The sequence below is a fragment of the Rhinolophus sinicus genome, linkage group LG17 (assembly GCF_036562045.2).
Source record: "Rhinolophus sinicus isolate RSC01 linkage group LG17, ASM3656204v1, whole genome shotgun sequence".
Lineage (NCBI taxonomy): Eukaryota > Metazoa > Chordata > Mammalia > Chiroptera > Rhinolophidae > Rhinolophus > Rhinolophus sinicus.
In genome coordinates this window covers 6360066-6372298 of record NC_133766.1, presented here as the reverse complement: position 1 = coordinate 6372298, position 12233 = coordinate 6360066, and the positions used below count along the sequence as shown (strand labels likewise).

Below are 12233 nucleotides of genomic sequence, written 5' to 3'. Positions count from 1 at the left end.
TACGGTTTATCAAAAACTAGTGTTATGTGTCTCTTAAACCTTAAAAACAAAAACCACAGGTTTGTATTTTTTCTAAAAATAGTGTTTGTTATTTGCATCCTCTGCAGAGGAAGTCTGTTTTTAAAAGTCCTGTAATTTTGATTACTGCTAATAATGAGGGCAAAATGTTTAAGTGTATATGTGGGGTAGAGGAGAGGTTGAAAAATGATTCACTGGTACATGAGTGAATTCCACACTTCCCTTTTAAAATGTGCTCCTTTCTTGGAATTTGGCATACAAAAAATCCCTTTGGGTTTGCATAACCTTCATATTTATGACTATTTCACATGACAGTCTTCAAAGGTCGGACACCTGTTTTTAGTCAATGCCAGGTACAGTAATTTCACCACAAATTCCAACAACTAATGGGTGTGTGTGTGTGTACATACACACACACACATACACACTATGTGTATGTATATATCCTTAGAAAATGTTTGCATAGTTTAAATTAAGGACGTGTTATACATTTTATATTGCAAAAAAAAAAAATGATAGAAAATTTGGAAGGGTTCTAACAAACTCATTTTGGGAAGCCTAACACGTCTCAAAAAAAAAAAAAAAAAGAAAGAAAAGAAAACAACTCTGTGCTAATGTGATTAGCTACTCCATTCAACCGGTGTGTGGTATCTGAGGCAGGCCACATCTTACTCTTATCACGCTACTGGGTGTGCTAGCTTGTGGAGCAGTTCAGATGCAACTGCTGAAACCTCCTGAAATGACAGGACAATATACTTTACATGTCAGAGCTTAAATAAATGAGGAAAACAGTACGGCAAAGACACAATTCATACTTATTTTGGAACCAAAGCTCATCCAAAACTCTTTGTCAACCATCCAGAATTAACCCAGCTTTTTACCAACCGAGCAGTTATTTACTATAGCAACTTCATTACCAAGATTACCAAAATTTTCCACACACTTCCAACAGTCTTTGTATGTGTTGTCACCTGGGCAACAGTCTAAAAAGCTTTTACCTTTATAGAACTAGTGGGTCAAAGAGAGTAAAGCGTCTTCAAATTGACTGCATCATTTTAATTAGAAGCAGTAAGTGTGAAATCAAAAGCAGGCAGAAAATCCTGAGAACTAACCCCAGTGCTTCAATGTGATTAACAGGCACAACCCACTGCATTTATCTTCATTTCTAGCCACCCAATTCCCCTGTGGAATAAGGCAAGCTCCATCCAGGACTTCAAAACAGCCTCAGTCATACAGGCTGGGACAAAAATCCAAGGAACTTCTCAGAGTAAAGCATCTATCAATCCATCACAGCAGGCTGTGGTATGAAATGCCCAGCCTTGCTGCCCTAAATTCTGAAAGCTGGTCAGCTCAGGGATCTATATAAACTGCCTTTCTGCCTGAACCAGACCTGCCTCCAAAAATTAAGACCCCGTCATTTAGAAATCACATTTTACGCATAGAGGGCGCTTTGAGAAGACTTTCAAAACTGCTGCCTGCTCTGCTGCAGCCAATCTGATGCTGTCTATTTGGCAAAACAAAAAATAATGGTATCTCCTTACAAAGAAAATATTGTTCCCTTTCCGACAGTTTTAGGATTGGAAAGCTCAAGGTTGTTTCTCTAACACTGATACTTTTCCCTTCAGCTTTTACTCTAAGGATCAATACCTAAGTGCTTTCTGGGTCACATTCTAATCAGGAGCACAGCATATAAAGTTTATTTAATGTTAAGAAGCACTGGGTGACTCCAGAGACAAAAATGAAAGATCAACTGAAAAGCAGAAAGGAAAGCTGGCAATCAAGGCTCTTCACCATCTGCTGCTGACTATTTCTTGCCTGGCTCTTCCCTCCAGGCCTTTGATCATCCTGGTCCAGGAAGGCCTTTCTCGCCACACTAGTTGTCTTATTTCACCATGTCCAAATCCTACGCACTCTTCAAAGCATGGTTTAAAAGTCACCTTTTCCCTTACCCTTCAACTACAAGTAATCTCTCCCTCCTCTCTCTAAACGGCTAGCATCTTACCTTTATCTCTTTGCCACATATTCCTTTCTGCCGTATCTTTGTTTCCATATTAAACCCCCCACAGGAGCAAGGTTCATGCCTTATTCATCTCTACTCAAACTGTTTTAAACACGATGTCTTGCAAATATTAGGCACTCCAACTGAGCTTCATGAATGGCTTGAGTCAAGCGAGGAGAGAAGCCCACTAGAGTCAAGCTTGAAAGCGAGGAGAGAAGCCCATTAGCAGTCTGGAGACCTGGCTTTGCTAATAACTACCTGTGTGACCTTGAACTTCAGTCTCTTAGGGTGTATATCTGCAAAGTGAGGAGGAGGTCTAAACCACTGTGGGCTGTTACGTTAGCTGGCTGTAAAATCAATTTGGGGTCCAAACTCATCTTTTTTTTTTTTTTTTTTAATAAAATGAATCTACCATTTGCTGATTTCCCTGGTATAAATACTCCCACCATAGCCAATTTCAAGCTACCAACATGGTGTCACTGAACATGGAGCAAAGTGGGAAGAGAAAGGCAAAATTGCCCTTGCAAACCAGCATGACGAGCCAGCTCCAGCAAGGTCCTGAAAAGGACCTCATTTCGCCAAACTTTTCTTTCAACTTCATCTGTGTATGCGTGTGTGTGTGTGTGTGTGTGTGTGTGTGTGTTTTGAATCAGGGTATACGTATTAATGTTTCTTACTATGAGTTAAAACAATTCCGTCAAAACAATTTAGCAAGTATTCCGCTAAACAATCACCTAATCTCTTCCCTGTATACTACACAATGCAATAAATCTTACTCTTGGTTCCATATGTAGTCTCTTCACCACCACAATTTGTATTTCTCTTCAAAAATGAGAGTTAACAGAGATGCCTGCTGACCTCACCAGAAGGCAAATTACAGAGAGTGGAAATTTGGCTTAGGAAGTATCAGCAAAAGGCCAATATTCTCAACTTGTGTGTTCTCAGCCTGCAAACCTAAGGGACACAACATATTCCTACAAGTAGCAGTGGCTCTTTTACTCAAGGGTTGGGGGCAGACAAGGATGAAAAGAAAAAGAAATCTATAGTATGAAAAAAATACAAGTATTGTGACATTTGTACCCTTGCCCCCACCCCTCTGCGAACCTGGGCACAGAGAAAACCAGTACTGTAAAAAAGGAACTTTCCATACCTGATGTTTCCCAGCCAAATTCTCCAGCACACACTTGCATCAGTCAACGAGATCTCCTTACTGAGAATTCCCTACTGGAATTAAGTTTTTGCCATGGATTAGAGACTGACAGTATTCGTTGAATTTAAAATAGACAAGGGGAAAAACATCACAGCAAACAGTTGTTAGACATGATATTCTGGGAAAATCAGGCTTTTCCTCAAAAAAAAATACTTTCTTATTTTCTTACTTCTTATTTAAGCTTACTAAACTGGGTGAGACAAGGGGAAGTTTCTTGAATATATTTTTGGCTGTCCTATGTCTATCACAACACAGTCTGTAACCAGATTTTTCATGAGTGTTTATAAAGAATTGTGTTTTCTATTTTTAAGGCTATTTAGAAAACAAGAAGGCTCAGAATTTCAAATATACTAATAATCTTTGCCCAAATCTAACTCCAAATGAACTGAAATATTAATATGTGCCTAGAAGTTTCCCAGGAAAATCCCCAAAAATTACACCAAAAAAAAAAGAAAAAAATTTCCAAAAAGGAGTCAGCATGAGCACAAACTTGCTATACTTAAACAATGATGGCATCCTATCTGTTGAATGAGTACAATATGGAAAGTAAATGAAATATGAAAAGGAGAATGTTGAGATACAAGTTCTGCTTAATTCCACTAACTCTTCCTTATTAGAGTCCCCTTTTTTTCACATCCTTATACCCAACTGCAAACACTTGCCATAAAGTGAAAATTATTCCTCACTCTGAAAAGCCAAGAGTCAAATCAAGTCTCCATGCTCAGCATATTAAATCTCTCCTTAAAACTTGAATATGCTTTACCATAACTCAGGCTCAAGGCTGTACTTTCTCTTCCTCCACTGCTTGTGACGGCAAATGCTCATAAAACTGTCTCCATAAGAAATTTCTGAGCTATCTCTGAAGAACCAGAGGCTGGAATAGCCTTGGACGGCTGGTCATCTTCAGACCCAGGGGTTGACCTATTTATATAAGGCATGAGCTGTACACATGTAGCAACTCATTGAAACTTGTGGGACATAGCAAAAAAGCTCTGTGCCTGGGAATCCCACAGGCTACAATATCGATTTCACTCTCCAAACACCCTCTATCCAGCCATAGTCAGCCCCACACCACTTCAAGACAATGGAATGCAGACCCAGTTCTACACCCTCAGTACTAGACATTTTTGCTACTTAGCTACTACTCTCTTCAGAGTCAATCTCTAGAAGCCTGGCTATTCTCCCACTCACAATATTTTTACTTTGCACAACGGAATTCCTTCTTTTGACTACTCCAAAAGAATGGATAAAAAGACTTTCAGCTTTAATACTGTAACATCTGAGCTCAAATAAATATACAGCAATTTAGCAAGTTCAAGTATGGGTTAAGACAAAGAAAAAAAATTCAAGTACAAGCTGTTAGAAGTCAGAAGTTTAGAATTAGTGAGCTGATAAACATGAAAACTCCTGTTTCATATGCCAAAGAAAATTCTGTCATTCTAATAAAAAACATCATACCTACTAAAGTGAAAAGAAAATGATATTAATCATGAAACGAATAGCAAAGGAATAAAAATTCTCAGAATATTACAACTACAATATACAAAAATTGTCATCAAATAACTCAAGCCCCAAGAACACTTCATATATTTATAGTCACAGCTTTTTATGTTGATTGGTATATTCACTATATGTCTCAATAGTACTAGGACTTACTCCACTACCTGTTTCCAGCTTTCCAGAATACAAAGTAGGTTATATACTTACATATAGCCACTGCCCAACTACATCCAATTCTCCCCAGATGATTTATTAATACAAAATACCAGAGCACATTTTGAACTGATTTAATACACCGTGTTTCCCCTAAAATAAGACCTAGCCAGACCATCAGCTTTAATGCATCTTTTGGAGCAAAAATTAATATAACACGCGGTATTATATTATATTATATTATACTATATTGTATTATATTATATTATATTATACTATATTATATTATATTATATTACACCCAGTCTTATAGTAAAATAAGACAGGGTCCTATACTAATTTTTGCTCCAAAAGACGCATTAGAGCTGATGGTCCGGCTAGGCCTTATTTTCGGGGAAACATGGTAGATACCACTTACTCAGAGTCTCAACTAACTCCCCAAGAAGGTAAGCATTTAATACAATTTGATGACAGTGTATACATAAAATTCATCTGGTCTTTCTCCTTTACAATTTCATCACCAGTTTCATACGGGACTATCTGTTGAGATAGTTAATCACAGGCCAGTTTCCCAGGGATAACAACTTCTGGACCAATATTTTCTGTGGACAAAATCCACTTCCAATTTGACTACAAGCAAACTTCCTGTTTGTATCTTCTGATGTCACAGTATTAGATATCTGCAGAAGTGCAGCAGAAATCAAATATAAACACTATCACGAAAAATGTCAGAAGGTTTTCGTGAAATTGTGTTTTCAGAATTGTAACAAGCAATTACGTACTTCCCCCCATGCACAAGAAAATTTAAAATGTATTAAGAATGCCTCAACTTTCCAGTATGAAAAATGCAGGCCTTGAAATCAGTTTCCAGTCGGCGCTGAAATCTGTCAAGCAAGCAAAAGTTCTCCTCTCTATCGCAGTGTTAATTGCTTGGCATTTCCCTTCAGTTGCATGAATCTTCAATTCTGCCACTGGCCACCTAAGTTCTGGTACGTTTTCTAAGATAATCCTGAGAGGCACAAAGCGGAAACACAAGCATCTGGACACACTGCCCTGGGATCAGAAAGCCTGTCAGTCCAGTCCCCTCGCACCCAGTCACCTCCTGCTGGCCGGTGGCCCCTTTCCACACGCTGACGCACCGCTGCCCAACCCTGCGCCGTTGGCGACCAGTGCAAAGTACTGGCCAAGTCTCAGAAAGTTTGACTCAGTTATCAGGGCACTGAGCGCCCACAGCCTGGACGAGGGGTGTCTGTCACGGCCAGGCGGTCAACTTTGAAGCGGGGCATTCCTTGCAGGTACAGATCTGCCCAGGATGCAGCCCAACCCAGACGGCAAAACCACAGCATCCACAGTAGGAGCGGAGCAAAGTGATGGGCGGAGACAGGGGGAGTGCGAGGGCCGGACACGGTCACTCTCAGAAGCCTGAGTGTGAGCAAGAAAATACCCTAACCACACACACCCGGACGCGGGGCTGCTGGGACTGCGAACCCGGCAGCAGCCACGAGGCAGCGGCTGAGGCGGCGACAATGTCAGGAGGGCACAGCTGGAGGCGAGCGCCCGAGTCACTACCCCGCCCCCAGGTGAGGGGCAGCGACCCCGCCCGCCCCGGCCGCGAGCAGCGGCCACTCGGGAGGACGGCGGGTCCGGGCAGCGATCGACAGTCCGGAGCTCGCCCCGTGCCCTCCTCCCGAGGTCCTCTTGCACCCCATCCCCGGCCGGGCCCCCTCCTCAACCCACACCAGGCTCAGACCGGGCGCCAACACCCCCGGCCCGGCCCGTCGCTCCCGGCCGCCCGTCAGCCCGCCGGCCCCTAGGAGGCCGCCCTCGCCTCACCTTGTCACGTCTCCGCCGGCAGGGCCGCAACAACTCTGCCAGGCGCCCGCGTCCCACCCGGCGCCCGCGCTCTGAGGCCGGGTAGGTCCCGTTCACTCGGCGGCCGCCAGAGCCCCGGGAGGGCGGAGGGAGCCGGGCGGAGGGAGCGGACAGGGAGGGGGGAGGCCGCTGGCAGGAAGAGGCGAGGGAGGGGGCGGGCTGAGGAGGAGGAGGTGCGTCGGGAGCGCGCGCGTCCGGGCCCCTCGGCGCGGCGTGCGCGCTCTTGGGGGCGGCGGCGCGCACGGCCCGGCCTGGCCGCGGATGGGCTGGGGGCGAGCGTGAGCCCGCGGAGAACACGGGTTATGAGAGGAGGGACCCGGGAAGGGGCGAGAGGCCCACCGCCCCTCAGAGCCGCCGGGACGGTGTCCGCGCCCTGAGCCGGCCCGCGCGGGCGCGCTGAGGGGCGGCCCCCAGCCCGAGCGCAGTGGGCTCAAGCCCCGCCAGCGGGTACGGAGTCCTTAGCGAATTCCGAGTTGGGGGCGATTGTGCCCTTGCTCATAACCTGGTTTACACGTTTTCATTAACGCCCAGTCATCCTCAGGGACGTCACCTTAAAGAAAACGAATTCTCCTCTCCAGTTACTCTTGTCTGCGCCTCTTGAACGGTATCGTGTGCTCAGGAAACGCTCCCTTGTTGGTTGGTTCTGTGGGACTCGGGGGACGTAGAAGAGGGAATAACCCGCGGGGAACCAACGGGAAAGCGCTCAGCCTGCTTGGTATTTATATCAAGAAAACATGCCCTCAGCTGGACCTCTCCATCCTATTGGGTAATAAACAGGCGTACAAGCTGCGTTCGGTAGAGAGAAAACAAACCAACTCTCTTTCCTCTACAAATATTGTACTGATCCTTGAACTGTCGACTTCCTCCCTCCTAGATCTTGCAGCCAGAAAGGACATGGAAATTTCCCCCGTGTCCTAAGCACTCTGTTTCTATTAAGTTTGTGTCACCTAATATTCAACCTTAACTAGGTAAATCTGTGCAATATTTTATCCCCCTAGAGAATCCTTGAGAACCTGCTTCATGCCTTTGTACATCTTCCATCGTACCTAGCATAGTGTTAGGCTCCTAGAAAGAAATCCGCAAATGTTACTGCATGAATAAGTGAATATAGGGCAGCAAGATTTAAGTTTATGTCTAATGATTTGAGCTCTACAATGTCTCCTTTAGTTTAAAACTCTCCTTTCCATCCCACTGCAATTCCTGTGCACTCATTTGTCCATCTAGATCCAAAAGCTACCCTGAGAAATACATTTGGCCAAAGGGCCCTCTCTCTCAAGTTCTTTTTCTTTTTTCCTTTTTCCTAATTTAAATGTCCGCAGATGCTGGGACGATTGAGTATTGTTAACGATGCTGTGTTTCCCCTCCCTGAGAAGGTCCTTCCTCTGTATCCCAAAAACCTACCTGACTCAAACGCTGGAAGTTTGATATTTAATAAAGTAAGGGTTAGAATAACTCAAATAGTCTGTCGATTTCCTGAGACATACAGTATCTAATTAATAAATCAGCCAACAAGTAGGTACTGAGCCGCTACTAGAGAAAGTACTGGGAAAGTTACACGACACCATGAGAAAGTCAACAGTGAAAAGGCCATAGTTTCTGCCTTCTGGTATCTGCTAACTAGAGAGAAGCTCTTTGACAAAAAGGGCAACACTGTGGTAATTATCTGCACTCAGAAAGAAAGTTAGCCAAAGGAAAAAGAAAATAAAATGTTTAAATCATAAGTCCAAAATAAATATGGTGTCCTAAATTCAGTTCCATTTGTCTCTGAAAGCAATAATAATGGCCATCATTAGCTGTTGCCAGTTAATTCTTCTATTAAAGTTAGCATAGCATCTAAGTTACTTACAGGATCAATCCATGTACCACCTTGTTACACGGAAAAGAAAAACTGTCCCATTGCCACATGTCACACCTCTAATCACCAGGGGTCATTCTGTAAAACTGAACTGTTCCTCACAATAGAACCTAGATAAGAGACCAGTCACAAGAGAACCTAGATAAGAGACCAGTCACAAGAGAACCTAGATAAGAGACGGTGAAGGTGATTTGGTACAAACTCATCCTTACCATCAGGAAACCAGTTCTAAGTACATGCCGAAGAATTAATAACAAAACATTCTTCATATAATGTGTGCTGCTCACTTCTGTCCCCACTACGACTTCCTTTACATTAAAAATATCCTAGCAACGCTGGTCCATAAAAGGACTGAAGCTCTTGCTTTGGAGGAGGTGTTATAAAATATTATAGCATGACTCATAGCATGACAGAAACTGGTGGCCTAGGTCCAGATCTAACCCACAAATGTTTTTTGAGCACCTGCATGGTGTTTCAAAAAAAATTAGCCAAAGGTAAAAGTTAGAAGTCAGAAGATTTCACATGCATTCCAGGCTTCTCTTTAAAAAGTGGAAGATTTGGTTAACAGTGGACTTATATTTTCACCTGGTGACAATCAACGAACGACAGGACACACACTCTTTTTTCCTCCCACCAGTTTCTGCGTTCCCTATTTTACCACACACTGCCCTGTTTCTCTCCTGTAGGTTCACAACTCCCAATTTAAAATGTCATAATACCAAAAAATTAGAAACAAGTTTAACATTGAACAAAAATGGAAGAGTTTAAATTATGACATTTAATGGGGTAGAATATTATAATACCTTCATAATGGGCATTGTTAGTTGACTCCCAGAATGTGTTTCTTCTCCTCTGCAATTGTGGGGCAGCTGTCAATGTAAGAATGTCCAAACCTGTAAAGAAGTTTCATAGGAATTTATTTGAGCCAAACTGACAATTGCCAGGAAGTAAGATTTCAAATGGTCCAGAGAATAACAGTTTTGCAGTTTCTGTTATGCATTTGAAATTAAGGAGGGAATGTAAGGGAGATTACATGAAGGTGAGAGAAAGCAAGGTGGGGATTGGATTACAGAATAGTCAAGATGATGTGCTCTCTTGAGGGTGGTTACACTGTTGAGGGGTATTACTTCTGGCATTTCAAAGGTGTTAACCTAGATGCCTAAAGACAGTGGACAGGGTTGGTTTTAAAAACTTTCACTAAAGGAGTTATAGGCCAGGAGTGTGACTACCCACCATGACCTGCCCAGCTAAGAATTTATTATCAGATTGCCCTGTGAGGTTACTTTGCATAGAACCCCTTTTCTGTCCACACAGTTCATGATTTGAATGTGAATAGGCCCAACTCCAGCTCTAGCTCCAGGTGTGGGTCCCAACTGATGTGTACAGTCAGCCTACTCTCGTCCGTCCTCAAGTGACTGTCAGTATTCACGCAGGTCTAAAAGCCTACCCCTTTCTCTGAGTAAGTTCCCCGAGCCAATAAATTTTCTTAGCTATGTAAGATAGCTTGCTTTTTGCTTTTTATTACTAGTAGCCGAAGCTAAACTTTCCATGTCTGGTTACAGAGGAAAAAAAAAAAAGCTGTAGTTACATTATCTGACTCTTCTGAAAATATAGTTCTAATGGGAAGAATCGGTAACAACATACTTGGTAAAATTTCTGAGGATGTAGAAAAGAACTTGACCACCCAAAAAAATCCTTCCCTGACTAGGTTACCTGATGCCTGAAAACCCATCACTACACTGTTTTTTTTTTTTTTTTTGGTTTTCACTTAAATCCTGGGGCCTGTTTACATCAACTTTCCCTGAAAAGAGTACTTCATGACTCTAATCAGTAATCTTGTATAAATGAGTTTATTGGATGGTTTTTGAGTGTTGTTTTTTGTTTGTTTGTTGTTAATAGTGGGAAGATTGGAAAAGAGACACTGGAAACGTGAGGAAGGATGGAATCACAGAGGGAACAAAGAGTAATAGCCCAGAGATAAGCTTTTCTATTTCACAGCTTTAGGTAGTGCTCTAAGCCCGAGTAATGCAGGCAAATCATGCTGCGCCTATATGATTAGCCAAACCTGTTACAATCACCCTTTTAAGACTGAAGAAGAACAAAATCCAACAATATGTATATATGGACCACAAAGTTTCCCAGCAGTGGAGGAGGGAGGCAGAGCCATAAATGACTCTGAAGAAAACTAGCTAATGCACTACTTCTGTAATTGGGAAAGAGACGATAAGGACCCCTACCAAAAACTGTTTTTCCCATCCCTTGTGGCAGGTGTCTGAAATTCATCTCATCAACCGTCCTTTTCTTTGGTCTGGGGCAGTGATCCTCTTTAATGTGTAACAACATCACCTTGGAAGTTTATAAAGAAAACATGCAGACCTCTATGCTCAACTCCTAAGAGATTCGGTAACTAGAGGATGGCACCCAGGACGTGTTTTATTTTAACTTTTTATTACAAAGGTGTGTAAGTGCATAAAAAGTATGTGAGTCCTCACGTGCTAACCACTCAGCTTGAACAACGCTCAACATGTGGCCCATCTCTTCCTCCCCACGAGTGTATCAGTCTCAAGCATGTTTCCAGTTCCATTACCCACATGAACCACTGGGCTTCAGCATGGACTTGGCTTCAGTCCCTCTAAAGCTGGTTTTCTGTTTCTAGAATCTGGGATATTCCCCTCTCTTGCTTTCACAATATTGAAATTGGCAATATCTATTTTCTCAATTTTCAGGTTATTATCTAGCACTTTTATATTTTTAGAAAGGTAGCGAGTTTGTCAGCCTAGTTTGCCATATTCATCTGAAATTAATTTTTTGACAATGTTAAAAAAATTGTTGAAAAGGAACTCCTTTTTAACCATGAAATGAAATTGCTGAAAATAAACTCTATTTTTTAACAATGTAAAGAAACTACATAGTCAACGAAGGAGGCTGCCTCTGTGCAGATGTGGCATCAGCCATTTTAGCGGCGTTCTGCTCCCTAATGGGTTTGTTTCCGACTCTAGGCAATGCTTCGGCAGGGACCCCAAGTCCCCTTGAAGTACTTGCCACAGGTCTAGAATTTAGGTTTTGGACATAAAAGAAATATTTCTTAAATACATATGTTTTGCAGAAAAGCAACTTCAAAAATTACACATCCTTTCATGGTAAAGCTAGGAAAATTACCACTTTCCTCTTGAGTCAAGGGAAATTCATGCCCTCTCCCTTCCCTCCCCACATGACATTTTTTAGTCTCGTTTCCCTTTGCTACATAAAATATGAGCTGCAAATTTGAAGGGGATAAAAAAGATTTATGCCTAAATTCTATAAAAGTCTAACATAAAGTAATTGAGAACTATTAAAGGACAAAACCTGTAGCTTTAGAATGTATGAAAAGATTCCTAACACTTTCTCTAACACATCTCCAACTTCAGGAAGATTCTTAGCACTCATGAATTCTTTGATTTGATGACAATAACAACCTCTTATGGTATTTATGATATTTACACTTATACTTATTATTGCTAATAAATTCAAACTTCATACCAAAATCCAGGTTTAGAATTATTTTTAATAAAAACTATGTCCTACGATTATATTCATAACATCTTATCTCAAGAGGTAGATGGTGAGTAAATGGATGTTCATTGTGT

The 12233-nt window shown here is 42.2% G+C and overlaps 1 protein-coding gene and 1 long non-coding RNA gene across 5 annotated transcripts in view; both read right to left on the bottom strand.

Annotated features, from left to right (window-relative positions):
- Nucleotides 1-7445, bottom strand: part of RABGAP1L (RAB GTPase activating protein 1 like) — a 423826-nt gene extending 416381 nt beyond the window's left edge. For 2 of the 4 annotated variants that reach the window (XM_019725918.2, XM_074322089.1), the window contains exon 1: nt 7303-7445. The gene's annotated coding sequence lies outside the window, so the exon portion shown is untranslated. Of the gene's footprint in view, nt 1-6713; nt 6904-7302 lie in introns of those variants that run through there. The other 2 variants (XM_019725841.2, XM_019726005.2) reach the window with 1 other exon arrangement.
- A 1023-nt stretch (nt 7446-8468) lies between these two features.
- Nucleotides 8469-12233, bottom strand: part of LOC141569324 (uncharacterized) — a 44317-nt gene continuing 40552 nt past the window's right edge. The window contains exon 3 of the long non-coding RNA XR_012492844.1: nt 8469-9500. This is a non-coding gene — a long non-coding RNA (uncharacterized LOC141569324). The remainder of the gene's footprint in view (nt 9501-12233) is intronic.